The sequence below is a fragment of the Wyeomyia smithii genome, chromosome 3, assembly GCF_029784165.1.
Source record: "Wyeomyia smithii strain HCP4-BCI-WySm-NY-G18 chromosome 3, ASM2978416v1, whole genome shotgun sequence".
NCBI lineage: Eukaryota > Metazoa > Arthropoda > Insecta > Diptera > Culicidae > Wyeomyia > Wyeomyia smithii.
The window spans coordinates 204082682-204110086 of record NC_073696.1 but is presented as its reverse complement, the minus strand read 5'-3'; the positions used below and the strand labels follow the sequence as shown (position 1 = coordinate 204110086).

Sequence of the window (27405 nt, the reverse complement as noted above, 5' to 3'; positions counted from 1 at the left end):
TTTATTTGACACGGCACAAATACAATTTAATGTTTAACGGCGCCAATTATATCTGGTAGCTTACTTTCTAAAGTATCTTAATAACTAAAAGCTAATTTTTTATCCTCGCTGCCGACTACGAGCTGAAACTAAATCTAACTTAAAGCTAGAATGTTTTGCATTAAAAGCACTGATTTGTTGTTTGATGGTTTTCCATCGCCATAGGTAAGCAGCATATTGAATATGTTCCGCTGCTGGGCCAAGATATTACGGACTGGCATATTGGGTTGTCTCCCTCGGGACCTGAGAGTATCGTGCGGGTCTAGTTGCTGTTTCCGGATCCGGGGTCTTAACGTGTTCTTGTCGTTTGGTTGGATGTAGGCGGAAGGGAATAGGATTAAACTGGGGCGTGGATGGATTTCAGGAAAACGTATGTAAGAGACATGTAGGATAGGTCACGGCTCGCCAAGACATCACGAACAGGAACAGCCGGCTGCCTACTTACGGCCTGCAGGGAAGCTATTAATTTAGACCTGGTGTCACGGTGTACAGGGCATGACCAAACCACATGCTCTATGTCGTGATAACCCTCACCACAGGCACAGATACCACTTTCCCCGAGCCCAACACGACGGAGATGCGCGTCAAATCTATAGTGATTGGACATAAGCCGGGACATCACGCAAATGAAATCCCGACCTATATCCAACCCCTTGAACCACGGGTTCGTCGATACTTTGGGGATTATGGAATGTAACCACCTTCCCAATTCCCCTCTGGTCCAAGCATTTTGCCAACTGATGATCGTATTCTGACGTACAAGTGCGAAAAATTCAAAAAAAAAGCAATTGGTCTTTCATAAATATCACCGTTTGTTGCGCCCACCTTAGCCAAAGAGTCCGCTTTCTCATTGCCCGGTATCGAGCAGTGAGAAGGGACCCACGCTAAGGTAATCTGAAACGATTTTTCGGATAAAGCACTCAGATGTTCCCGTATTTTCCCCAGGAAATACGGAGAGTGCTTAACATCTTTCATCGATCGGAGAGCCTCAATGGAAGTGAGACTATCCGTAAAGATGAAATAATGGTCCGTGGGCATTTTTTCGATAATCCCTAGGGTGTACTGAATTGCAGCCAATTCTGCGACGTAAACAGAAGCAGGATTATGGGAGACGGTTAAATTGTTATTGAACATACCGAAGCCAGTGGACCCATCAAGAAGTAATCCGTCAGTGTAGAACATATTGTCGCAGTTGATGTTTCGATATTTATTGGAAAAAAATTTGGGGATCTGCTGCACGCGTAAATGATCCGGGATTCCACGAGTTTCTTCTATCATGGATGTATCGAAAAACACAGTAATATCAGAAGTATTTGATAAGTCAACACGATTTGGAATATTCGAAGAAGGGTTAATATTTTGGGACATGTGATGGAAATACAATGTCATAAAACGGGTTTGAGAATTAAGTTTGATTAACCTTTCAAAATTTTCAATCACGGGACGGTTCAAGACCTCACATTTGATCAGAATACGAGAAGACAGACTCCAAAAGCGGTTTTCCAATGGTAGTACTCCAGCTAAGACCTCCAAACTCATCGTATGGGTCGATTGCATGCAACCTAAGGCGATACGCAAACAACGATATTGTATTCGCTCCAGTTTGATCAGATGTGTGTTTGCTGCGGAGCGGAAGCAGAAACACCCGTATTCAATAACAGACAATATCGTTGTTTGGTAAAGCCTTATAAGGTCTCCTGGATGGGCTCCCCACCATTGTCCGGTTATTGTACGAAGAAAATTCACTCTTTGTTGACATTTTTTCATCAGATACCTCACGTGACAACCCCAGGTGCCTTTAGAGTCGAACCAGATACCAAGATATTTGTGTACCAAAACCTGAGAAATCGTTTTACCCATTAATTGTGAGCAGGTTCATGCTTCCTAGAAAAAACTACTATCTCAGTCTTCTCCGGAGAGAATTCGATACCTAGCTGTAAAGCCCAAGGAGACAAATTGTCCAAGGTATCTTGCAATGGTCCTTGCAAATCGGCAGCTTTGGCTCCTGTAACAGAGATTACACTGTCGTCTGCAAGTTGTCTTATCGTGCATGAATTTGCCAGACATTCGTCGATGTCATTTACATAAAAGTTGTAAAGAAGGGAGCTGTTCGCGCCAAAAGTCCCGCCTCAGATGGGCACGACTGTAAGTCGCCCACCACACCACCACACAGGCTGAGGCCCAAGCGACGCCGACTTGTGCGCGCTTATTCCAAGCTTTGTTCTGGCTCGACAATGCTGCCGTTCGAGAGGCAGCCTATAGAAGCGCTCTCCACAGCAGCGTTAGAGTTCATTTTCTGTTAGTCTCTAGTGTTCATTTTCTGTTAGTCGTTAGTGGTTAGTCGATGATCGTACGGTGGCAGCGCCGTCATGCTGCCCCGTTGTAAATATTGTACCGTCTTAAATAAATGTACAGTAAGCTAAGTGAACAAGTGCGTTGCTATCGTTCTGTGAAAGAAAACTTTTTCCTGGGCCTTAATTGCCCATCGTGATGCCAAAGGGCAAAATTAGAACACAATATAGGGCCGTGCGCGATCAGGGGCTTAAACTTGAGCCCTGGGGAAGACCCATGTAGCTAATGCGAAAAGTTGCCAAATCGCCGTGCGTAAAATGCATGTGCTTTTCGGACAACAAATTGTGCAAAAAATTGTTCAAAATTGGAGAAAATCCTTGTCGGTGAAGTTTGCCCGAAATAATGTCAATAGAAATCAAAAGCCCCCTTAATGTCCAAGAACGCAGAGCCATTTGTTCTTTGCGAGCATACGCCAGCTGAATATCTGTTGAAAGCAGCGCTAGACAATCATTCGTCCCTTTGGCACGGCGGAAGCCAAATTGAGTATCCGATAGTAGGCCATTTGGTTCGACCCAATGGTCTAAACGACGGAGTATCATTTTTTCCATCAATTTCCGGATACAGGATAGCATTGCAATCGGCCTATAAGAGTTGTGATCAGAAGCTGGTTTCCCTGGTTTTTGGATGGCGATCACCTTCACTTGCCTCCAATGCTGCGGTACAATGTTTTGCTCCAGCGCCTCTTGGCATTGCCGGGTAGATTCTTCAACAAGTTGAATTTGATTCTATCTAACCCAGGCGCGTTATTGTTACAGGACAGGAGGGCAACTGAAAATTCTGCCATCGTAAAAGGTGATTCTCTCGCGTCGTGGCCCGGAGACGCATCACGAACAATATTTTGCTCAGGAACAGAGTCCGGACATACTTTCCTGGCAAAATCAAATATCCACCTACTTGAAGACTCCTCGCTTTCGTTGACCGTTACGCGATTCCGCATTCTTCGGGCTGTGTTCCAAAGAGTGCTCATCGATGTCTCCCTCGACGTCTCGTTCACGAACCGACGCCAATATCCGCGTTTCTTTGCTTTATCCAAGCTTTTAAGCTTAGTATCAAGCTCCGAATACCGTATATAGTCGCCAGGTATACCTTTCTTCTGATAGGCCAAAAACGCGTCGGATCTTCGCGTGTAGACATCGGAGCACTCTTGGTCCCACCACGGAGTGGGAGGCCGTTCTTTGATCGTTACGCCGGGATATTTCTCCGTTTGGGCTTGCAACGCGGCGTCGGTGGTGGATGATGTTGAATCGAATCGACCGCTTTTGAAATCATTTCCTCGTATAACTTCCAATCGACATTCCGTGTGAGGTCATACGGAATGTCAACTGGTCGCATGCGAGTTGACCCGTTATTAATTGAAATAAGAATAGGCAAATGGTCGCTACCGTTAGGATCGAGGATTACCTTCCATGTGCAATCCAACCGTAGCGACGTCGAACATAAGGATAGATCCAAAGCGCTTGGGCGCGCTGGAGGTTTCGGGATACGTGTCATTTCGCCGTTGTTTAAAATAGTCATGTCGAAGTCATCGCAAAGGTTATAGATTAAAGAGGAGCGGTTATCATTGTAAGGGGAACCCCAAGCCACGCCATGAGTGTTGAAGTCTCCCAAAATCAAACGTGGCGAGGGAAGAAGTTCTATTAAATCAAAGAGCAGCCGTTGCCCAACCTGTGCTCTGGGAGGAATATATATTGAGGCAATACAAAGCTCTTTACCTTGTATTGTCATTTGACATGCGACAACTTCGATGCCTGGAATCGAGGGGAGGTTAATACGATAGAAAGAATAGCACTTTTTAATCCCTAAAAGTACTCCTCCATATGGGGTGTCTCGATCAAGGCGAATAATATTAAAATCATGGAAGTTGAGATCAATATTTGAAGTAAGCCAAGTTTCACAAAGGGAAAATGCATCGCATTTGTTTTTATTTATCAAAACTTCAAACGAATCAATTTTTGGTAAAATACTTCTACGATTCCTCTGTAAGACAGAGATAGAATCCTTCATATACGCAGTTGAACTAGGCATCGAAGGATACAATCGCTGCAAGGAGGGGCCATTGGGCAGTCAACTGCTTCAAAAATGATCTAACTGTTGGGAGAAATGCTGTAAGAAAAATTTTAATTGGATCGGGTACATTGAAAGTTTCAAAAATCCAGTCCACAATGTCAGAAAATTTCACTAATCCAGAGTTTGTTTCATCAACTGGATGTGCAAAAGGAACAACTGGGGTTTTAGATGTTCCTGGCAGTGCTGGGAACTCCTTCTGGGACTTTAAATTTGCAAGCCCAGGAGGAGTTTGCTTCGGTTTTTCCGCAGCACTGTTTGGTTTGCTTGTAACTTTCATTTCACTTTGAGAAATCTTAGGACCTTTTCTGGGAAGTTTAGGAGAGGAAATATTTTTCCTCTTTCTACACTCCCCAGGATTGGCGTAAGATGTTCCCGCTGGTGAATCGTCAGAATCGGTTTCATCAGAGGACAACAGATCATAAGGGTTTGATGTAATGGGAGAAGTGGTAACGGTCTTCTTCAGCATCTCAGCGTAAGAACGCTTCGAACGCTCTTTGAGAGACCTCTTTATTTTATCCCTGCGCTGCATGTACACCGCACATGTCGAGAGCTCATGCTGACTCTCCCCACAGTGAATGCATTTTTCAGCATTTTTACTGCAGGAATCATCCGCATGATTCTCCCCACACTTGCCACAACGTGCCTTATTGCAGCAGTAGGCGGCGGTGTGGCCTAACTGCTTACAATTCAGGCAGTTCATGACGCGAGGCACATATAATCGCACAGGGAGACGAACCCGGTGGATCGAGACGTGGCTTGGTAGCGCTGACCCGGCGAACGTAACTCGAAACGAGGCTGACGGGGTGTATACTGTTATTGACCGCAATTGCTTGCAGTCGAGCACCTTTACATCGGGACAGGTTTTGTTTTTAAAGCACCCTTTGGCACTTGCCAGTATACACTCGACGGACAGACTCGAATCGGTTATGACACCGTCGATCTCCACGTCTCGTGCGGGTATGTAAACGCGATACTCGCGTGTGAAGAGCTCAGAGCAAGCTATATCGTTGGCCTGTTTCAGGTTACTGACCACGACACGGAGCTTGTTAGGCCGGACCTTGGAAATTTCGGTCACGCCCTTGTACTCCTTCGTCAGGTCTTTAGAAATCTGCAAGAGGTTCAACTGTTTCGATTTCGGTCCCGCCTTCGGCCGAAAATAGACAGCATAGCTGCCCTGGGCTCCGTCTGGGTAAAGCCTGGGGCGAGGGGGGACTGAAGAATGAACAGGGGAGGGGGTAACAGAAGGGTCAGGGTCAGAGGGGTTCGGGGATGGTGGCGCGGGAGGCGAGGGATCTACATCCATTCCGCTAAGTCTAGCGCACTAGCGCCGACAAGAGCACGTACCTTTTTACTTCTCCCTTCCAGTAAGGTTGGTTGTCCGATCGTTCGAAGCTGCACCCAAAGCAGCCAGCAGCACCAATACAGTGTGAGATCACTCCACACAGCGATACAACTCACTGTTAACTGATGGCTTCTTCTTTTTCCTCTTTTGTGTCTCGTCCACTGCTGTAGCACAATTCAGCCAGCAGCCAAATCGGCTTACGCACCAGCTGGTAGTCACGATGCGAAACAGTTGCACAAAGGCGCGACCTTGAACCCGGATTTATTTCACTCGACCAGGCAAACAACGCCAACACTTGTTCACACGTCTTTTGTTTTATATTCTATCGGAGCGATCACCGATCACACGTCCGATACTGATGCGTGTTCGGCACAGAATGTGTGAACTTATTTTTTTGATGCTACATCAATAGAACAACTGCTTTAACTATTTTTGAGGATTTTACAAACCAGTTAAAAGGTCTTCCGCCATTTTAATTGCCAAAAAATGATTCATTCTTGTGTCCTTTGCGGTGCAAATGATATTTTACATTTCAATCGATTCAGAGTGAAACCCTTTGATGATCGAAAATACACTTCAGAACAAAGAAATTAACGTTGAAACATTAGTGGTAGAACAACGGGTGACAACTAAAAATTTGGATTTTTTTGAAATCAGAGAGAAATGAAAATGTTGATATGGAGCAATTCTCGCTGAAACTACACGCAAAAGTTGGAGTGTGCGTAACCAGATCATTTGTGAGCGAAATTAGCGCATTTACTGATTAAAATTGGAACCAGCACAACTCATGTGCGTTGGGCATAACGCGTTTGATGCTCTAGCGTATTTTGAATGTATTGCGCAGCTCCAAACCACTACACTTATAAAGCATCAGCCGATGTTCAGAAGGTTGGCATCGTTAAAACAGTGCAACCAGCAATCAATACTGATAAGTGGGGTACTGACTCCATTGAAGAAATTACTGTCTGATCGATTAACTTTCATGAATCAGGTCATTTGAAAACATCATTCAATCATTAACAATAAACAAAAACATGAGATTAGTCCAAAACATTTTGCATTTAAATATGACTCTGGTTTCATTCACATGCATTCGGTTCTGCGTTACTGGCACCAGCGTCAATAACTTCCGCGGCAACAAGGCTCGCTATTGGCTGTTTCGGTTGCTGACGATTTTTAGGGATGCACGAGCCGTTGATACGCACCGGCTCGCGAAAGTAAAGAACGGTTTTTTGAACGCCTCGAAACTGATCGTTCGCCCGAAGCCGAAGTTTACCGAGACATCACGATTTTTGTGTATATGATACATATTCTGATTTTGCTCTCTGTCAATGTATTCCTTGTACAACTTTTGCGTTATGCGTATCACGCATTGGTTGTGCGAAGTCAGAGCAAATTCGGCCGCCATCTTGATTTTGGCCGCCATCTTGGATTATATCAGAAAAATGCAATTTTGATCGTGTTCGCAACAACCGATCTGAGACCAGCATTGGAAAGCTGAGAAGAAATGCTATTAGATGCAAGAAAAAAATTTGGTGAGCATCAGTGTTAACCCATCAATTGAAGCTATTTTCCAAGCTGAGTTTCAAAATATTCATCGTACATCGCGCGATCAACGTAGTAACCTGTCTACTGAGACCAAGTGGATGCACATGTTATGTCCATATATGTCCATATATCATAATCGATTGATGCTACAACTAGTACGCCACTACTGTTTTTTTTTAAGTTTAGTGAGAATAATGAGTACAAAACTAGCATGTGTGATACTAACAAAGCGATAGGTTTTTCAATACTGAGCAGTTCCACAAAAAATGTCCCAGTTTTAATATTTTATTTGAATTGTCATTTTTAATTTGGCTGAAACTCTGCATAGACGTTTCTATAGGCAAAAGATGCCATTCTGTACTAATGATTCAATATTTTGCAACACGACTCATTTTTGAGAAGCTATCGAAAAATGCTATTTTGAGAAGGTATTGATGATTACAAATATTTTCAGGGCCAAAACGGTTTGTTTGATCGGTATGACGTCTTCGATAAAGTTGTAGTTAATATTTTTGTCTCTTCGAAAAAATAAACACTCAAATTTTGAGCAAATGTTTATTCCTCAAGTTAGTCAAAGTATGAAGACTTAGAGCTATAAAAAAAACAATCTCAAATTTCTCTTTTCAATACTTTTTTTGTGCATGTTAATTTATTGAAAATGTCGCTCTAAACTTGCTTTGGCACAACTTTGAAATACTCAACGTAGTTTTAAAATGATGTAATTAAGAACAACAGCTTATGCACTCTTTTATGAATATCCTCTAAACATAAAAATTGTGATATTCAGTTGCGTTTGACAACTGGTACTATTACCAATATAGTTTGGAGATTTTTGATGAGATTTTTATATAGAACAACTGAAATTTCGACGTTGTTTTGATTCGATTATTTTTCAGGTAATGCTTATCTTGAAAAAAAAAACATTTGAACAAAATTTTTTGGAAAATTATTTTCGAAAATAGTTGAAGAGGTTGTTCAACGACAACCTGTCTTATGTGAAAGTATTTTTTGCAACAGGCCTGGGAATACACTCGTTTGGGTTATTAATCAATTTAATGGTGTGAAACAGTAAATTTCAGTGATGATTCTCTTTCAACTCTTTTTTTTTTATTCATTGGAAATAAACGTTGGTTAGTAACCTTGAAGAGCAGCTTTAACTTTTGATTGCCATCAACTGATGACACGAGATGATTCTACTTCTCTTGTTATTCTCCGCTCCGCAAACACTGCAAGCAAACAAACAAGACATATCGATCATACTATCGAACATACGATCAGCACGCTACCGGTACACACACAGCTAGTTCAACAAATTGCTGAAGCCAACGCGACGCAACAGATCTGGACAAAACTACTAACATGTCCAGACATGCTCAGCAATGCTGTGCAGTGCTGCGGTCCGCTGGTTGATCCGACTGCTATGCAACGCTGCAATCGAATGAGTCGCCAGCTGTGAGTCGAACTTGTTTCCAGTAAGAGTCAACCGTCCGCTTGCTGCAGTAATCGGTTTTACAATGAAGACTAAATTTCTGCATACTAGCTTTTAAACGTAGTTACTTAGAGCTAAATTTTCGGTAGGCGTATCTAGACGAGTAAAACAACAGCAGCTAATATGTTATAAAGACAAAAAGTCTTGTTTCACCTCTGATTGATCATGTTATACGTTCAACAAGGCTCTACATTTTTCAATAGGGCAATAGTTAGCGTCACAAAATCACCATTTTCCGCATTCTGGTAAAACATTTAAAAAATCCGTTGGAAACTGACTAAGTTTAAGCATTTGAAAGTGGACAATTTTCGATGTTTTCGGTTTTTCTTTTCATATTGCTCTTAGCCATAGTTTTTTTTTTCCGTAGAACTATGTCTTGCTTTAACGGAGGACCCTACTCTGAAAGTTCGAAAAACAATAAATTTTTGTGAATTTTTTTTAATGTTTAGAGTAAAGTGAAGTGTTCGGGTATTTTGCCTATTCATAAAAGTATATTTGAAGATGTATTATGTTACTGAAAAAGTTGTCAACCTGTAATCAGATATTCATGATTCTTATACATCGGACCAAAACTAAATAACAAAGAAAAGAAGAAAAAAAGAAGCAGTTTCAATAAAAAGTCTGTATAAATGTAAAAATGTAAATAAATGTTGAAAAAAAATTAGTGATAATAACGTAACGGGTTGATTCTTTTCTTTTTTTCTAGATGACATACTTTTTGGAAATAAACTAACACACGCGGCTAAAGGTCTCTTAAAAAGCCATAAAAACTATGCGTTTCAAATTGTACTTAAAACAAGTTGATTAACACTTATAGTTGGATTCTATTTCCAAAACAAACTATACGTAGACAAATGACAACAAAATGAAGTATTTTAAGCTTAGAAAATGATTCATGATTCGATATAAGGTACAATTCGATATAAAGTACAACTTAAAAATCGAAATGTACCTCATATCAAAGTTTGCCTGTACCAAGAGTGCAGCACTCTCAGCCATGCAACAGTATATCATGCTGTTATGTGTGGCATCCTATGGCTACGGCGGCGCACAGTGGGACGAAATCAAAAATAGTAGGACATTGGTGTTTGTGACGAAACGCATGGTTTTTGCTTTTCAATGTCTTCTAGAAAGTTTCACAGTTTTATGAGTACTTTATTTTGGCGGTCATTTTTTTTTGTTTAAGAGGGTTTAACACCAAAATAAAAAAAATAACTTTTTGATTTCTTGATAAACTAGGTAACTTTCTTCCGACACATTGTAGAACTATCTATTTTGAGCAAGTTTGTAGAAGATTGGAATATTCTATTTCAAAACCTGACAAAGTTGTAAGGTATATAAGTAAAGCAGTGTTTTGTTGATAACGCTCTCATCTTAATTTTGCCATTGTTTAAGTGTTCTACAAACTTTAAACTATCTTTTAATTTGGAAGAGTTATGTCTGTTTTTGCAACTTTATTACACAATTTTCAAGAGAACATAACTTGCGGAAAGGCAGGTATTTGGCAGCTACTTCCAGTTTCGTTTTATTCGGATACTTATTCCCTCCAATTGAGTATATATGTCGTACTGGAATCGAAGGAGATTCATAGTAATTTTTCGGAAATTAAGTTGCAACTTTTCTGAAATATGATTATTTTTTAATCAACTTATTTTTAAATCGGACAATCGGTGCCCTTAAATGAGTAAGCCATGGACATTTGGTGATTCGAGAGGTGCTCGGAAATATAAGCGAAGTGATGAAATGTGTAACTTTGAAAAATCCGTGCATTTTGGTGTCTGGTTTTAGTCCCGAGAGTCCGATTTAAAAAAAAGTTGATTAAAAACTATTCAAATTCCAGAAAAGTTACAACTTAATTTCCGAAAAATTATTATGAATCCCCTTCGATTCCAGTACGATATATATACACAGCTGGAAGGGATAAGTATCCGAATGAAATGAAACTGAAAGTAGCTGCCAACATCTGCCTTTCCGCAAGTTATGTTCTCTTGAAAATTGTGTAATAAAATTGCAAAAACAGACATAACTCTTCCTAATTAAGAGATAGCGATACACTTTCTTCTAAAAAAATGTGACAATCTTAGTTTAAAGTTTGTAGAACACTTAAATAATGGCAAAATTAAGATGAGAGCGTTACCACCCAAAAACACATTTCATTTACCTTATAACTTTGTCGGGTAAAGAGATAGAATTTTCCAGTCATCTACAAACTTGCTCGAAATAGCTAGTTCTACAATGTGTCGGAAGAAAGTTACCTAGTTCATCAAGAAATAAAAAAGTTAATTTTTCTTGTTTGGTGTACACCCCCCTTAAACAAAAAAAAATTACCATCCAAATAAAGTACTCATAAAACCGAGAAACTTTCAAGAAGACATCGAGACGCTGAAACCATGCGTTTCATCACAATCACCAATGTCCTACTATTTTTGATTTCGTCCCACTGTGCGGCGATGGATAACAAAAGTCTTTTTGAATACGGAATGCTGTGAAGGCGAACTACAATCGTCTATTTTAGAGCGAGTAACCATCGCTTTTGGAAGCAACCATTACCATTTTCACCTACAAGATCAATGAAAACGGTCCCTATCAGGACTACCACATATATAACTAAAGAGTTTGACGAATAATAATTTACATAATCCTACATCAATCATTCGGTTGCGTTTTAAATACCACCCTCTACTTCCTACCAAACTGAAGGAAATATAGTCTTGAAGTACTATTCGTCAATGATTGTTTTCTTGGTTCAACATTCTTCCTGTAAACTACGAGTCAATTTCAGAGAAAATCCGTTAATACAAAAAAAATATTCGATAGATTATCTTCGGTGGTTAAATTTTCAATCATTTTGCTCTGCTTTTTTTTGTAAGATTTGGACCACTGCGACTATTGTGTTGATCTTTTGTGGTATTTGCTATGCTTGCAAAACGATATAGATTTCATGTCCACAAGCTGATAACATTTTGAAACTCCACTATGAATGTTAAAAAAATTGTCGAGGAAAAAATTTTGATTGACAATGTCCAAAGTAGTACAATAACATATCATGAGCATTGTTTTGGTACGACTAAAGTTGTGCATTTTTGTGTTTTTAGTGGCAAACGATTATAAATACTGTTAATAGTTATCCAACAAAGACCCGTATAGACCTGTATAGTTCAATCCTAAAATATCCCAAAAAAGATGGAGAAACGAGGTTCCAACTCGTAAAATTTGCTCATTCTATGCACATTATATACCCAAACAAGAGAAATGAAAATGGGAAAACGTAAAATGTGAGGTTTTTGTGGATATGAAAAAAGAAATTTTAAACGCTACTTTTTGTACACGTTTTCCTCAAAACTATCGAATTATGATTGAGCCAGCCCTTCAAAAACGTTGTCACTAAGTTGAATATTTAAAATAATAAAACATTACCCTTTGCTATTACCAAAATAAGTTAAAATATAAGCTCTCTTTTCTAGAACTTTTTCTTGGTTACGCCAAGGGGCATAGTCATACTGTTCACTGCACTGTGCATGCAAAGATTACAAATATCCCCGTGTACTGAGCAACTAACCTCTAAATCGCGTGCCTGACGGTTTCTGTTGCAGGTTTACTTAAACGGTACCGGACTGCCCGCTTCCACAGTACAGCTACCTTGGGCGATTTGATCGATTTTTCAATATCTAACTTGCACCAGCAGCTAAATCCGTTCGTACGTCCGTTCGTGTTTGGCTTAGCAAGTGGTCCACATTCTCAACGTCGTCGGTCGGTGGTACGTGTATATCAAAAGTATTCAAGCCTACATTATTCACTCGGATTCACACACGGACACTCCTTACGCCGGCATTCACACACACAGCGGTGAGGCATGCATCGCACCCCAGGATCGCATGTCGAACCGGCTTGCCCCAAAGATCCAAACCCATCCAAAGGTCTAGCCAGACGGAATGCACTTGAAATTGCACGGGCAGGCTTTCGTTTCAGCTGCGTTCTGTTCACCGGCACTTACTTACAATTTTGTACGAACAACATCGACTTAACCATTTAATTAGATGCTTGTACTAATAACCATAGGCGAATGTGCATTTCTTCACTCGTTGCTTCTCTTCGCTTTAGTTCGCTGCTGTTCGCTTCTTTCGGTTGGCTGGTTTTGGATCAATTTTCATTAACTTGAAGCCCCTGCCCGCGCTCCTGTTTTGCATTGAGCCACTTTTTCTTTATACCTTGACTAAACATGAGATATTTTTACGCTATGTACTCTGGCTTCGCCACAACACCAAACAAAAACAAGTGCTCCAAAGTTGAATTCTTCAGACGCTTCCGCGCCACAAGTTGTGAGGGCGGAACATAAACAACACTTTTACGAATATCGCCAACCAGTTGTTTTAATTGATTAACTTCACTCAACCCCTCATTACTAATGCTCGAAGGCGCAAGTATTCACGCATTTCCAACTTTATCCACCGAAGTGTCCACCCCTTGCCACTTTTCGTGTTTCTACAATTTTTCGTTTATAAATACCGCCTTGCTCGTCGGATCGACCAAATTTCTCTTTTGATTTAATAATTTTTCTCTCAAGTTTTACTCAACTGCATCACCACAATTATCACCTTGCTTGAGTTGTTTATAATTCACAATAATTTCACTTATTCAGTCAACCATCAAACGATCCTCCCATCAACAAAATTCGTCACTTCTACCTGCAAAGCAAGTGTCAACCGAGCGCTTCACTGTAATCCGATTCAACAAGCTTCCAATTAAAATTCACCTCTGTTTTCCCTTCGAAACAGACTTTACCATAACAACAATAAACACCATTGCAAGTTCAACCCTTTTCAGGTGACCCTAGTTCCTGGGTAATTTTTTGACCGTTTCCTAAAAGCCACCGGTTTAGCGAGCACCTAATTTGCCAAACAAAAATAACAACACAAAACGCGCGAAACGCACTTTCCACATCAACAACCCAAACCGCACTGACTGGTGGTGGCGGCTTGGCGCAATGCAGCAACATGATCACTCGACTGCAACCTTTTTGGCTGGAGCGAACGATCGTTGGGAGACCCCTTTATCGCGAGAGCAAGATCACGTACCGAATTGTTCGTGCTCCGCTCAGCAAGCAGGGTAGCGAGAAAGATTGGCGAATGAATGAATTTTTCCCTTCATGTTTGGTAAATGCCGAAGACGCCGGTAGACGAACGCGGTTGCACAATGAGAAGTGTAAACATGATCATAAACTCTCCCACTGCTCTCCCACTCAAACGCTCTGTGCATTCATTCCATTCCAAAGCAGCAGAAAAATGTCGGTGAGATTGAGTACGATGCAGCACCACCAGACAGGATATTACGGTAGGGTTTAAAAATGATCGAACGTGAATTTTATGCTACTTGAATATGAAATCTATTATAATACGAAAGGCGCTGAACTGTTAGTGAAGTCCTGTGGTAAACGTTGTTACAGATTGTAGCGGTTCCAGAGCAGTTTCCATTTTTTTAGAATTTTCTTAATACACGGGATTATTGTTAAAACCATACTGATTGTACAAAAATCTCTTCAAGACGTGATTTCTACAAGCTTTTTTCACATTTTCTGTATTTCCTTGTTTCCTGTTTTCTGTTCTACTTTTTTTCCTGAATTTCTGTTTTCTGTTCTCTGTTTCTGTTTTCTGTTTTCTGATTTCTGCTTTTTGCTTTCTAATTTCTGTTTTATGTTTTCCGTTTTTCGTTTTCCGCTTTTCGTTTTCCGTTTTCCATTTTCTGTTTTCCGTTTTCTGTTTTCTGTTTTCTGTTTTCTATTTTCTGTTTTCTGTTTTCTGTTTTTCTGGTTTGTCAGTTTTACTGTTTTTCTGTTTTTCTGTTTTCTGTTTTCTGTTTTCTGTTTTCTGTTTTCTGTTTTCTGTTTTCTGTTTTCTGTTTTCTGTTTTCTGTTTTCTGTTTTCTGTTTTCTGTTTTCTGTTTTCTGTTTTCTGTTTTCTGTTTTCTGTTTTCTGTTTTCTGTTTTCTGTTTTCTGTTTTCTGTTTTCTGTTTTCTGTTTTCTGTTTTCTGTTTTCTGTTTTCTGTTTTCTGTTTTCTGTTTTCTGTTTTCTGTTTTCTGTTTTCTGTTTTCTGTTTTCTGTTTTCTGTTTTCTGTTTTCTGTTTTCTGTTTTCTGTTTTCTGTTTTCTGTTTTCTGTTTTCTGTTTTCTGTTTTCTGTTTTCTGTTTTCTGTTTTCTGTTTTCTGTTTTCTGTTTTCTGTTTTCTGTTTTCTGTTTTCTGTTTTCTGTTTTCTGTTTTCTGTTTTCTGTTTTTTGTTTTCTGTTTTCTGTTTTCTGTTTTCTGTTTTCTGTTTTCTGTTTTCTGTTTTCTGTTTTCTGTTTTCTGTTTTCTGTTTTCTGTTTTCTGTTTTCTGTTTTCTGTTTTCTGTTTTCTGTTTTCTGTTTTCTGTTTTCTGTTTTCTGTTTTCTGTTTTCTGTTTTCTGTTTTCTGTTTTCTGTTTTCTGTTTTCTGTTTTCTGTTTTCTGTTTTCTGTTTTCTGTTTTCTGTTTTCTGTTTTCTGTTTTCTGATTTCTGATTTCTGTTTTCTGTTTTCTGTTTTCTGTTTTCTGTTTTCTGTTTTCTGTTTTCTGTTTTCTGTTTTCTGTTTTCTGTTTTCTGTTTTCTGTTCTCTTTTTTATGTTTTCTGTTTTCTGTTTTCTGTTTTCTGTTTTCTGTTTTCTGTTTTCTGTTTTCTGTTTTCTGTTTTCTGTTTTCTGTTTTCTGTTTTCTGTTTTCTGTTTTCTGTTTTCTGTTTTCTGTCTTCTGTTTTCTGTTTTCTGTTTTCTGTTTTCTGTTTTCTGTTTTCTGTTTTCTGTTTTCTGTTTTCTGTTTTCTGTTTTCTGTTTTCTGTTTTCTGTTTTCTGTTTTCTGTTTTCTGTTTTCTGTTTTCTGTTTTCTGTTTTCTGTTTCTGTTTTCTGTTTTCTGTTTTCTGTTTTCTGTTTTCTGTTTTCTGTTTTCTGTTTTCTGTTTTCTGTTTTCTGTTTTCTGTTTTCTGTTTTCTGTTTTCTGTTTTCTGTTTTCTGTTTTCTGTTTTCTGTTTTCTGTTTTCTGTTTTCTGTTTTCTGTTTTCTGTTTTCTGTTTTCTGTTTTCTGTTTTCTGTTTTCTGTTTTCTGTTTTCTGTTTTCTGTTTTCTGTTTTCTGTTTTCTGTTTTCTGTTTCTCATGATCAATTTACGCGTAGTGCAAATATGCGCAAATAACAAATTTTAATTATCTCAAAAATTTACAATAGACTGATTCGAATTAAACTATCGTCAATTGAACGTGTCAAAAGCATTTTTCCATATATTGAAAAACCATGTTGAACCAAAAGAAAAACAACTATTTTAAAGCTTTTTTAAGTAAGTAAGTTTTTTGTGGTTGAGTCCGATTGTTATGTTTATTTGTTTCATTTCGGGGATTTGTGATTTCGAAGCCAAATATCGAATTTCCAATCGCAAATTTCAAACTGTTCACTAAACAGGCAAGTTTTATAAAGTAACAAAAACTGTTACAAATCAACTCGACTCAAAGCTGAGAAAGCTTGTTTGCCTTTCGCTGTACCTGCATATCACTATCGCAGTTTCGTATCCAACCAGTTAGTGGCGCTAATTATGTATGCGAATCGCTCGTAGTCACGGGAATTTAGACTATCAGCACCGAATACGAAAGCCATGTGGGTCTTCTTTCACTTGGTTGCAACTTGATCGCTATTGCTTTCCGTAGGTGAGATAATCGACTCTTACCTGTTTGCTGTTCTCCTAGACCTCATAAGCCCGCGATCATTTGCATCGGTGTGAGCTGTTGAACACCGGAATGAGAAACATCAATTTGTGATGCGAAAATAATTAATTGCTGTTTACTGGTGCCCTGGACCATATGGACACTTTCTATGATAGCCAAAGTATGCCTTACCAGCAGAATTACTGCGTGAAACCAAGTGCGCTTATTAATGGACCCTATTTCGGTGTTGGTAGCTGCAGCAGACACCATATGTGCGCTAAGGGTGACTTTCAGTTAGGTATTACGTCACGCCACTGACCGTTCGGAAGTGGCCAAACACTGCGAGTGATTAGGGGCTATTTTCTTTCCCACATCGCACACGGGCCAGACCCATCCAACGCTAGACCGGTTGTGATTAGACCAATGATTAAAAGACTTAAAACTACTTTAGCTGCTACCTCGTTGCCACCGAGCAACGGGTTTGGGTGCGATTATGCCACTGCAAGTTGCGGCTGTTGCGTCTACGCTATTATGGATTTAAGCATGATTCGGAAAATGCTATACATTTCCGTCCCTTAAACGTGTGAGGCGCTTACACCTCAGGATGTTGAGAAATTAATGACTTCGCAACATCTAATCGAAAGGGAGCCCTTAACATTTACTGGTTTTGATAGATAAATTTTAGTTTAGAAATTAGTTTCATATTGCTGACTACAAGATGTAATGACACGGTAATCGTCAGGTTACTGCATCTATCCAGTTTAGTACACATTAGCTAAGGTAATTTCCTACAGAATATGCTTGTTTAATTTCTATAACAATTTTATGTATAGCAATTACCCGATTGTTCAATGCTTTCATGTTAGATAACGGATTCCCGCGGTATCCAGTGAGGGCAAAATATTTCATTGAACAGATGGACGTCTATGAGCATGCAAGGAGTCTTGCCAAAGACTGTCACGGCAATCGATTCGTTCATAAATATATCTTGGTCTAGGCAGCATAATCAAACCACTGCATCGACATGCAAATCCTTTCGCTAATTCGTTCCATCGAGCGGTAAATGCAGAAACAAAAGGGCCATAAATTAGTAACCAGAACAATCTTTCCCATACCCACAGCTAAACTACATAGTCAAGCTCGCGAAAGATAACAATTTTCTCCATAACATATGCGGAGGTTCGCTTATGCTGTATCAAACGATCCGCACCATTCTTCGTCCGCAGAAGAGAGTACGGCCTACAGCATAACCGAGCAACCGATATTATGCCGCCTACGTGCACTAACTAAAAAAAACTTTCCACCTTCCCGAGACCGCAGTTAGTGCTGTAATCTAATGCCAATTGCGTGCTACAAGATTTAGATTATTGAGAGCTGCTGTAGGAGCTGTTAATTATTTATGCTAGTCACCGCCTATCTGCCGGTCGTCATCGTTGGTCGGCCTGGTTGTTCACGAACGAACAATGATGAGAATTGATTAGGACTTTTTTCTTGCGAAACCCAGAATCGAGCCTGAAGAATGCATTGGATTACGGCATCAATGCAGAATCATCCTTCCAGTGTCGGAGATTTGCGATAGAGCGAAATCTGTTCAACTGATTATAACATTGAGTATTAAATGACAATTCGCATCTTTCTCAATGTTCATCAACATTAACAATTTTGATTTTGTCAACCGTTCATCAAGTAAACACCAATAAATCACTTTCACGATGCTGCCACAAATCTGGTTCGAGCTATCAATTACTCAATTTTGAGTAATAAAACTTAAACGAAAGTGAAATAAAACTATAACACCTCTCGTTACATAAATGAATTCACGGTTTCACCTAAACTGGTGGCTGTTTTAGATTAACACCAAAATAAAATTAAACGATAGAGCCAGCATAACAGTAACATTATATCATAACTTAGTGATCAATTAGTATATGTTTTTTGACACTTTAACCTTGGCATGCAGCTCAAGTAATTGTGATAATTCATAACCAAATATGCAAAAAATTATTGCAACATTTGTTATTTGAATGCTACTGTTCTGGCAGCACGGTGGAAGCTGCGCTGTCATACATACACGACCGATCGCTAACAAGCTGTCAGATAACTTGAATTGAATTGTATAGACACCAGAGTATATATAATGTGTTCTTTTTTCCTAGTATTAATTTTTCGATAAAGGTTTGGTAAATGGTTACTATTTTCCTTAATTTCTATTTCAACTTTTACAAAGTGAGTACATATATGTATAGTAGAATTATGTTGAGCTTAATTAAATTAATGAATCCACAAACAGATTCAGATCACGTGCTGAATTCACAAGGCTAGAGTAGCAACGATTTTCTCACAAAAGAAAAACAAATGTAGGAGATACTATAAATATTATATTAATATACTTGATACAATTTATTTTGTCTTTATTAAAATTCCTTTTCAGCTTTAAGCTGTCGCTTTATTAAACCGCGCTGCTGTCAAGATTCTTCCTTCCGAAAACCCAACCTTAATGCTACCTTCCACACGAATTTGGTTTAGAAAACCGAGTGTTTTTCAGACATTCCTCCATGTGTTCTTTAGCAATTTGTTTCACTTTTCTCCATCCCAAATTTTTATCTTAAATACATATCCCGTTTAAGCAATTTATTGAGTGCGCAAATAAGTTCTCACGTTTTTTTTTTTTTTTTCAATAAAAGTGTAACTTTGTTTCGAAAAAATAGTTACCTTTAAATCATTAAAAGTAGGCAAAACTCGAACTCGAATACCGTTACAATAAAAGTGCTCGTCTTTTGAGGCTTTCCACGAATCAAGCCATTTCTCGATGTCATCATATGAGAAGAACTGTTGATCAACCAGTCCATATGCCATCGAACGGAAAAAATATTAATCGGACGGCGAAATACGGTGGATGCGATAAGACTTCCGCGTTTCTAAGATTTAAAATTTAAGCGTTTCCATGTGAGCTTTAGTGTCATTGACAGTATGCGGGCGAGCGTTGTCATGCAGCAATATCACTTTTTCGTGTCTTTACTGAGCAAAATCATTTCAAATCGCCTGGAAATACGCGAAAATTTAATCGACCATTTTTTATTTGAATGAAACTTTGCACACGTATTTGGCTTAGCAAACTGAGCATTTTTCACAGGTGGAGAGATTTTTTACACCCATGAGTTACATTCTAAAAGGGCGTATGCCTTTTGGTACAGGTTTTATTCGAAGCATTGTAGCCCAGAAACCGTTGGTTGTATAGAAAAATTGTCTGAAAATGAGTTGTACGGAATTAAAAATGCACCATAAAAAAAATATACACTGTACAAAAAAAAATTTTTTTGACCAAAAAAAATTTAAAATGAACATTAAATTTCAATTTAAAAAAAAGAGTTGAATTTTTATTTTATTTTTTTTAAAGAAACTTGACGTTAATACGCAACTTTTAAAAAAAAGTCCAGGATGGAGAAATGAAAAATAATTGTTTTATGATAGATTAATTTTTTTATGAAAATTTTAATCCAAACATTTTTCGAAATATTTGTATTTCGATGATTTTAAAAGATGCAGAAAATCATTTTGAATCAAAAAGCTCTTGGTAGTAAACATTCTAAAGGCATTGGTTTTCGAGTTATTTCTAATTTAAGCTCGAAAAATTATAATTATTTAGGAAAATACACGTTTTTCTTAATTTGTCCATGGTTCTCCAGCAAAACCATACGTTTATTGGAATGCTTGATCAAAAATATACAATTCATTTTTTGACAACAAAACGATTGGGCGAACGGTTTTCAAGAAAAGAGTTAGATGTTCTAAGTAATATAAATATATATATGAATCAAATATTTCTTTTCGAGTTTTATTATCTTAGGAACATATTTTTTTATGGCATAGATACTTTACAGAACTAGTTTCACCTTATATTTTACATACATCATAAGTAAATGATTCGTCATCTTTTGAAAACAGCTTCGTTTGTATCTTATTTTCTGAAATCGGAACAAAAGAGTAATACTTTTGTGTGGCAACTATTATTATAGTTTTTTTAAAAATAATGCTCCATTCTGTTACTCCTTGTTTATATTCTTCATATGATACCCAACTAAATGACATTTTTGATGAATTTTTATTATTTTGCTGATTAGACCAATCATACAATTCGTTTGCGCTTGTAATGGGATGTTCATGTTCTTTAGCTAAACTTGCATTTCCTGCCATTCGTTTTAATATGCAACCAATTGCATCGCATGGACCTTTACCATGAGAAGTCGCAAAAAAATGTAACTCTGCATCGACGTTATATTTTGTTTTGAACTTGCAAAGACTAACAAATTTTTTTCTATTTTTATAATGTGAGGCAGCTCCATCAGACATTAATATCGCTTTTTTCAACTGTATTGTTGTTTTCAAAAAACTCATTAATTTGGCAATGAACACCTGAACCGCAACAGTATCATGATGGAGTACTTCCGATATTATGATGAAGCTGATATTCTTAAGTGTTCCAGATTCTGAATAGCAAACAACGAAGGGATGAATGGTGGCTTGACTATTATTCCAATAACTACACGAATCACAAATTGATAAAGACGTATTAAAATGAGCTTGACTGTTCAATATTCTTAATTTTGCAATAACATTTTTTTTTAATTTGCGTAAGCTTGATGAGCACCGACGATCAGGAAAGGGTTTACAGCATTTGGGCTTGGTGTATTCCATTTTCAAACTGTTACTAACACATCTGGAGTAGTGCAATCGTATTTATATACGAAAACAAATATTATAGGTAACCTAGTAGTTATTGGTTGCGTACTTTACAAACAGTTATTATTAGTAAACAAGTAGGTAGTGTTGCACGACAAACATATTTTTTTTATGAAACATTCGGCAAGGGGGAACGTGTAGGTAGGCTAAGGTTTGGCGCTCGAGTTATTTATCCAATCGTTTTGGAGTCAAAGAATGAATTGTATAATTTTGATCAAGCATTCCAATGAACGTATGGTTTTTGCTGAAGAACCATGGACAAATTAAGAAAAACGTGTATTTTCCGAAATATTAATAATTTTTCGAGCTTAAATTTAAAATAACTCAAAAACCGATGCCTTTAGAATGTTTACTACCAAGAGCTTTTTGATTCAAAATGACTTTCTGCATCTTTTAAAATCATCAGAATACAAATACTTTGAAAACTGTTTAAATTAGACTTTTTATAAAAAAATTTATCTATCATGGAAAAAATATTTTTCATTTCTCCATCCTGCACATTTTTAAAAAGTTGCGTATTAACGTCAAGTTTCTTTAAAAAAAAATAAAATAAAAATTCAACTATTCTTTATTTAAATTGAAATTTAATGTTTATTTCAAATTTTTTTTGGGCAAAAAAAATTTTTTTGTACAGTGTATATTTTTTTTATGGTGCATTTTTAATTCCCTACAACTCATTCTCAGACAGTTTTTCTATACAACCAACGGTTTCTGGGCTACAATGCTTCGAATAAAACCTGTGCCAAAAGGCATACGCCCTTTTAGAATGTAACTCATGGGTGTAAAAAATCTCTCCATCTGTGAAAAATGCTCAGTTTTCTAAGCCAAATACGTGTGCAAAGTTTCATTCAAATAAAAAATGGTCGATATTCGACCATAGGTCATTTGGCGCGATCTTGCTCATAAGTCCAATATGGCGGCCGTATGGACAACGAGCACGTTCTCGGTTCATGAGGTTGTTTCAACCTCAAACAAAGGCTACGCGGTTGCCAAGGTGAATGGAGTATTCTACTGCAGTTGCTATGCTCCGCTACGTTGGTCTACCGAAAGGTTCACCCAGATGGTCGGCTCCATGGATAATGGAGCTAACGGGCCTATCGCCGTTGGTGGTGGCGGGTGACTTCAACGCTTGGGAGTTGAGTGGGGAACTTGCTCTACGAACCAGAGGGGTCAAATCCTGTTGGAGACTTTGGCAAAGCTCAACTTAGATCTGGCCAACGTTGGTATCAAATGCACATTTAGCAGAAATGGTGCGGAGTCGATCATCGATGTGACTTTCTCCAGCCCAGGACTGATCACGAACTGGAGGGTAGACGATGGCTACACCAAAAGCGACAACCACTCCACAGCTGGAAGACATCGCATTTCGATGCCGAGTTATTTGAAGAGGCAATGAGAAGAGAGTGCGATGGAAGCAGTTGGCTCCTCCCGACTGCTGACCGACTAGTTGCCATACTATCGCGGGCGTGCGACGCCACCATGCCTAGGACCCGCCAACCTAGGAATGGGAAGCCACCGGCTTACTGGTGGACTGATGCGATAGCGGACCTCCGCAGTGCGTGCCTCCGTGCAAGACGAAGGATGCAGCGTGCGCAAACAGACGAACAGAGGACTGAGGGCCGCGCAGCATTCGGTTCTGCAAGATTGGCGCTAAAGAAAGCGATTAAGACAAGCAAGAGGGCCTGCTTCGATAGACTATGCGCAAGTGCCAATAAAAACCCGTGGGGTAACGCCTACAGGATCGTAATGACCAAAGGTACGCTGGCGTCTGCAGAGCGATCACCAGCGATGCTGGAGCGTATGATCAAGAAACTCTTTCCACGCCACGAGCCTAGTCCTTGGCCTCCGGCAGTCGAGTCTCACGTCCGACGTTACAGTATTTCAGACACAGACCAGGAATGGTCGGCCAACCTGCCAAACATCCAATCCGTGAGCGACGACAGACGTGTCGAGATCGAGGGACAGGTTAAGGTTACGTATGACAAACCCATAATGATCGCCAACGTCCTAAAGGTGAGCGAGGCCCGGGACCGGATGGAATCCCTAACCTGGCAATCAGGCTGGCAATTAAAACAGCCCCCGGCCTGTTTCGGGCAGTCATGCAGAGGTGCCTGGATGACTTTCTCTTCCCGGACAGGTGAAAGCGGCAGAGTTTGGTCTTACTGCCGAAAGCTGGGAAACCGCCAGGAGACCCAGCGGCATACAGGCCCATCTGCCTGCTGGACACTGTGGGCAAGGTGCTTAATAGGATTATCCTCAACAGACTGGTGAGGTACACGGAGGGTGTAAACGGTCTGACAAGTAATCAGTTCGGTTTCCGGAAGGGCAGGTCCACGATGGATGCTATCCTGTCCGTCACCAATACGGCGGAGGTAGCACTCCAGCGCAAGAGAAGGGGCATACGCTATTACGCAATCGTCACGCTTGACGTGAAGAATGCGTTCAATAGCACCAGTTGGGACTCCATAGCGCTTGCGCTCAGGAGCATTCATGTACCGGGGTGACTGTACAAGATTCTAGAAAACTACTTCCGAAACCGAGTACTTCTTTACAACACGGAGCAGGGTCAGAAGTCCGTCTCAATTACCGCAAGGTTCTATCCTGGGACCGGTGTTGTAGAATGTCATGCATGACGGGGTGTCGAAACTCAAGTTCCCTGTAGGAGTTGCGATCGTATGCGCAAGGTCGAAGACTGGATGCACTCCAGCAAACTGGAGTTAGCGGACCATAAGACGGAGGCCACAGTTGTGAATAACCGCAAATTAGAGCAACAGGCGTCGGTCAGAACAGGAGCGATCTTTGAAGCTCTTGTTTGACGATAAGCTCACATTCTTGAGTCACGCCAACTATGCTTGCAAGAGGGCTTCAACGGCTATTGCAGCACTATCTCGAATGATGTCGAATAGCTCAGCGGTGAAAGGCAGCAAGCGTAAACTTCTTACCAGCGTGGTTTTGTCCATACTCAGGTATGGGGGCCCAGTGTGGTCCAAAGCGCTAGGTACTCACAGTCATCGTGGTAAACTGAAAAGTACCTATAGTCTCATGTGCCTGAGGGTTGCGAGTGCGTTTCGTACAGTGTCATACGACGCAATCTACGCCCTGTCCGGCATGATTCCTATCAGCATAGCCATCAAGGAGGACGACGTAGAATGCTTCGAACAACGTGACACAAGGGGCATACGAGGTACCAGAAAATCATTATTGATGATCAGATGGCAGCAGGAATGGTCCAATTCCACGAAGGGTAGATGGACGCACCGACTTATTCCGGCGGTATCCGGATGAGTCGGGAGGCGCCATGGAGAAGTGAACTTCCACCTGACACAGATTCTGTCAGGTCATGGTTGCTTCAGGCAGTACCTACACAAGTTCGAGCATGCGGGGTTCCCCATGTGCCCCTTGTGCGTAGATGCTGATGATGAGCGACGAACAAGCCGTGGAGTCTCCAACACATAGGAGATTAAAAACGTGATTAGTCTGCTGAAAAACGGTAAGGCCGCTAGGAGAGGTGGTATCCCGGTCGAACTTCTAAAGGCGGAGAGCGAGCGGCTGTACTATGTTATCCACCAGATTATACGAACAAAACAAAAGCCAAACGACTGGTTGGTAGGCCTCATATCTCCGGGCCATGGACTGGATTGTTCCAACCATCGAGGCATTACGTTGCTCAACTCCGCATACAAAGTACTCTCCAGTATCCTGTTCTTCAGACCGCTAACGAAATCCTTCGTCGGCAGGTTTTCGACAGGGGCGCTCCTTGACGGACCAAATGTCAACCCTGCGGCAGATCCTCGATTAGTTCTGGGAGTATAACTTGCAGACTCACTATCTGTTTGTAGATTTTAAGGCGGCATACGGCTCAGTGAAAAGGAACGAGCTGCGGTATATAATGCTGGAACAGGAGGAATCGAAATCATGTGTGCGGATAGCTGGTAAGACATCAGTTGCGTTCGTAACATTAAATTGACTGCAGCAGGGGGATGCGCTCTCCAACTTACTATTCAACATCGCCCTCGAAGGTGCGATGTACGAAGAGCAAACGTGCAACGAAACGGTACGATCATCATGAAATCTTACATGTTTCTTTTTTTGCGCCCGACATTGATATCATCGCTATCGACCGTAAGGCTGTGAAACAGGCCTCCAGACCTTTTAAGAGGGAAGCGGCGTGATTGATACCTATCATTAACTCTGCCAAAACTAAGTACATGGAAGCTGACAGAGAGCGTGTACCGGTACTGTTAGTTCTGAAGTAAAAATTGCTGGTAAACGATTTGAAGTGTTTGATGAATTCGTTTATCTACGATATGTGATATGTGATAACGATATGAGCCGTAAAATGAAACAACGAGCTGAAGCTCCGAACAGGGTCTCCTACGGACTACGTACTTAGCTAAGGCCCCGTAGTTTTCAAACTCGTACAAAAGTAATGCTGTGTAAGAAGCTGATCCTGCCGGTGGCCTTTTATAGACATAAAACATGGACGCTGAAGAAAGTTGATCGACGAGTGCTCAGTCAAATATGTGTGAGAGATTTTATTCAAATTCTAATTTTTTGTTGGACAATAGGTCATTTCGCAAGGAACATGAAAAAGGTACGAGTAAAAAATAAGTTTTGCTTTTTTAGGCCATTTTTTACAATTTGTTTAGCTCCAATCACCGGATCAACAATGATTAATTTCCGACAAATAGAGTTGCATAAGATACATATACTACTATTGATGGATATTTCAATTACATTTGAATTGTTGGTAATTTCGCGTCTTAGTTTTAATGCAAACTAGAATCCTTTTACACAAACTCTAAAAATGCTGAAAAATATTAAAAACAACGTATATTCTGAATTTTCCCATTATTTTCTTGAAGTTTTACACTTTCAGGTGAAACGATTTTTTTTATTATAAAAACAAATTGATAGATTATAAAAACTAATTGATTGGTCAAGTGGCCATTTACCATTTATTACGAGTATTTTCTTCGAAACAGAGGTAATGCCCAAAAATATAGATTTTAAATTTTTAAACAATGTTTCCCGAGAAACACTACATTTGACCAGTCTGATAATAAAAAATGATAATGATAAATTTGATATAGCATTCGATATTGCGCAAATGCAAATCAATGCAACCCGGATTTAGATATGAGGATAAGGTTTCACTTGTGTCCAATAGCAACATCATTTCATTATGCATAACATGACCAACACATAGTCCTCGTAACTACAAAACCATAGGCTATGGGCTGAATTAAATTTGAACACCTATGCGGATATCCACCATGCTGGGTGCCACAGACAAACGGGCCAGATTAACTCTCAGCATTCGCAATCGCCGGGCAAACAACATGCGGATGTCATTCGAGTCAGTAACCGGCAGCAAACATGAACGAAACCTCAAACCACGCGCGCAATCGTTCGGCGTGATTGAAAGATTTAAATCCTTGGCACTCCGGCGGCGCACAAGGGAGAAAATTTCGCCTTTTGTTTCAATGACTTTTCAGCCTGCACATAAAGTACGCTACCAACCGGTTCAATGTGCCCATAAAATGCGCAAATTGTGTACACCACCGCCAGGCTCACGGTGAAAACAAGGAAGAATATCATGCGAAACGAAATGATCGTGCACTTCAAGGGTGATATAATTCGACCACTTGATTGTACGAGCGCACCAATCGATCGAATATTCGCCTACAAGCCAATGACACTGTTATCCTAACTGCGTCATAACTGCCAGACGCTGACGGAAGAAAAGAAATTTCATCCCAAATAGCCCAACGGTAATTTGGAGTGGAAAGGTTCCCAATCCATGCAGAACCAGAACGTTCACGCTTTCCAAAGTAGCGAATCTCCGCGGAAACGAAATCTCTACCAACCGAGCGATACTTATTTTGTGCGAATGAAATAGAGGGGAAATGGACCTGTGTGTCAAATTAGTTTTAACTGTTTTAACTCAAACGGTTCAACAACCTATACACCGATAAACCATAATGTATCAGACCAAAAATAGTTTCAACAGCCCATACCTTCAGAACAAATATATACTATGCATCGCCAGAATCGTGATTTGAATGTTAGGGCATCACTTTTCTCAAACGTACCGAATCGGTCGCATCACGGCGCTACGGATTTAG

The 27405-nt window shown here is 39.8% G+C and overlaps 1 protein-coding gene across 3 annotated transcripts in view; it reads right to left on the bottom strand.

The window, feature by feature from the left end:
* LOC129726830 (protein lava lamp) overlaps positions 1–27405 on the bottom strand; it is a 302877-nt gene that overhangs the window by 215903 nt on the left and 59569 nt on the right. The gene's annotated exons all lie outside the window — the stretch shown is intronic.